The sequence below is a fragment of the Marmota monax genome, unplaced genomic scaffold (assembly GCF_021218885.2).
Source record: "Marmota monax isolate L192 unplaced genomic scaffold, Marmota_monax_Labrador192_F-V1.1 WCK01_AAM20220418_F8-fsc00645, whole genome shotgun sequence".
Lineage (NCBI taxonomy): Eukaryota > Metazoa > Chordata > Mammalia > Rodentia > Sciuridae > Marmota > Marmota monax.
The window spans coordinates 126756-130046 of record NW_026693453.1 but is presented as its reverse complement, the minus strand read 5'-3'; positions in this window follow the sequence as shown (position 1 = coordinate 130046).

Sequence of the window (3291 nt, the reverse complement as noted above, 5' to 3'; positions counted from 1 at the left end):
TGTGACCTATAGTTCCTCAAACTGCTCTAAAGAGTTAGAGATAACATATATTTCATTGAAGTTTTGTCGTATTAACTTGTGTTGAAGGCTATGCCCTAAGCACATGGGTTAATGGGGAGAAAATCACATCAATATATAACACTTTTGGATTCATAGCCCAACGTTAAAATATTGGCAGTGTGACCCTGCTTAGAAGACGTAGATGGAAAGAGGAGATCAATTTCTGGCAGATCTCTGTGTGACTTTAGAGAATAATAGCTTGACCTTCAATGACATGCAGAGTTTTATATTCACCTCAGTTCAAAATGACCACTTGTACACTTATAGGTAAAAGACTTCATGGTACTAATGGTCCCATGGGAAACCATAGAATTACTGAAATTTTTTTCTTAAGAGTAACTGCTACTGTTCGCCGCTGCACCTTCGGGCAGAGCCTGCTCTGGGGTCGTTCTGCACCCCCCTGCCAGGGGACCCGTGCTCCGGAGGAGGGGGACGGAGAGCCGCGGCGGCAGCCGCTTGGGCCCCTGGGGCCTGGCACCGGGCTGAAGAGCTGCGGAGGCCAGGGCGGCTCTGCTGCGGGCGCAGACAAGCGCGGACGCTTGCCAGGGCGGCTCTGCTACGGTCGCAGACAAGCACGGACGCTTGTCAGCGCGGCCCAGAGTTTCATTTCTAGAAATCTGGACTGGAAACAGAAGCAGCAGTTTGTATAATCCCAAGAACTTTCTTATACCAGGAAGCTGTAAGGGCAACATGAATATTACTGAGGAGATGTAACATGGTGGCAGGCGCAGAGAGATCAAGTCTCTGACATCTTCAACTGTGAGGGCATAGGGAGCCGTAAACTGTCTAAATGCTGTTAGCTCAGGATCACTAGGCAATGCTGAGCTGACGTGGATCTGGGGTGTACAGGCTGGGCCCCTCAGAACACACACACAGAGCCCGAATCGGAGGCAATTAAGCTCCGGTTCGCCTGCTTCATGTGACTCAGCACTAACGATCCCGCTGAAATAATTGGCCGGCCCTTAGGAACTTACAGAGGTAAAAGCCAACCGAGCCTTCATAGGCAGTGGCCACAGGACTGAAACGGGGATTGGGAGAGACAGTCAGGACCCACCCGTTGCATTGGTCATCCGGCAAAGGGAACAAACGGTCACCATTTGCATGGGATATCACCATGGCAGAGAAATGGCGTCATGGGCGGAGGAGATAACTGCAGTGAAACCAGCGCGACAGGTGTGTAATCCCCTAGCCATCTCTCTCCACACAGCGGGGGAAACCTTAAGGGCCACTCCCAGCTCTCCTGTGAACGCAATAACCAGACCGAGGGAACCAGGAGTGGCGCAGGACTCGCGGCGCGGAACTCCCGGCTACCGCTCCCACCAGTGCTGACAACTGAGGTCTCTTGCACCAGCTACCGGGGGCGTGGCTACAGGAGGGCAAGCAAATTCGCTGGGGGATCTCAGCCCCAAGCTCTACAAACTTAGGGTCTGAGGGAGGCAAACAGGGAGAGTGAGCCCAGGTGTTCATGAAAACAGGGCTCCCAGGAGCAGCAGACCTGGCGTGTAGACAGTATTGTGGTGAGCGCCACAGGTGAGCACGGCCTGGCTTGAGGAAACACAAGACAAGGCCCTAGACACTCAGGATTGGAGACCCGCCCAGTCTAGGAGAAAGAGCTGCTGCACAGTGAATGGTTCCCACCTATTGACAGGAGAAGCTTGGCCCAGTGGGCACAGCTCCACCTACTGGAAGAGAAGTTAATAGAACTCTAGGACTGCATTTATTATTATTATTATTATCATTTTTTTTTCTTTTCTTTTTCTTTTTTTTTCTTTCTTCTTTTTCTTTCATTTTCAATTTTTATTTGTTGTTGTTCTTTAATTTTTTTTCAATGTTTCTATTTTTTTTAATTCTTTTAATTTTATTATTATTATTTTTTTAATTTTAATTTTCATTTTTTATTATCACTATTATTTTTGTTAAAATTTTTTTTCAGTCTTTTCTTTCTTTCTTTATTATCTAATCTTTGTTATTCTTGTTTCTTTTGTCTTTTCATTTCTTTTCAATCTTCTTATTCCCCCTTCCTTGAATTCTACCTCCCTACTCTCATTCTCTTTAGTGACTTCTTCCCTTCCCTTCTAATATCTTTCCTCTCAAGCATCAAATAAATCTATAAGAGTAAACAGTAACTCAGCAGTCAAACAGAACAAGAAGTAACATGAGCAGCATAAAAAAGCAAGGAAGAAAAGGAGTACAAACAATGAAGGACAGCCTAAATATTCAGGAGGACCTAGAGTCAGCAGAAAAATGGTCATATAAAGAACTCAAGGAACACCTTAGACAGATGGAATGGAACCTTAAAGAAGATACGAGACAGCAAATCCAAACAGTGAAAGAACACTTTGAAAATGAATTACATAGACAGATAAAAGAAGAAGTTAAGCATCTTTATCAGGAGATTGAGATTATAAAAAAAAAACCAAACAATAATTCTAGAAATGAAGGAAACGATAAACCAAATTAAAAACTCAATTGAGAGTATCACTAACAGAGTGGAGCAAGCAGAAGCCAGAACATCAGATAATGAAGACAAAATATATCATCTTGAAAAGAGCCTAGCCAACTCAGAAAGGCTGGTTAAAAACCACGAGAAAAACATCCAAGAGATATGGGATAACATAAAGAAACCAAACCTACGAGTCATCGGGATAGAAGAAGGTACAGAGATTCAAACCAAGGGAATGAGTAACCTGCTGAAAGAAATAATTACAGAAAACTTTCCAGAAATAAAAAAGGAAACGGATATACAAATTGTAGATGCATACAGGACACCGAGCACACAAAATCACAGTAGACCAACGCCAAGACACATTGTTATGAAGATATCCAATATACAGAACAAAGAGAAAATACTAAAAGCTACAAGAGAAAGGAGGCAGATTACATTCAGGGGTAAACCAATAAGGTTAACAACGGATTTTTCATCACAGACGCTGAAAGCGAGAAGATCCTGGAACAACGTATTTCAAACACTGAAAGACAACGGATGCCAACCAAGAATTCTGTATCCAGCAAAATTAAGCTTCAGGTACGATAACGAAATAAAAATCTTTCATGATAAACAAAAGCTAAAAGAATTTGCAGCCAGAAAACCAGCATTGCAAAGCATCTTGAGCAAAACACTACACGAGGAAGAAATGAAAAACAATAACCAAAACCATCAGTGGGAAGTGCCTCTATAAAGACAGAGGGCGGGGGGAAAGCTAACCATGGAGAAACAAACTAAATTAAAAA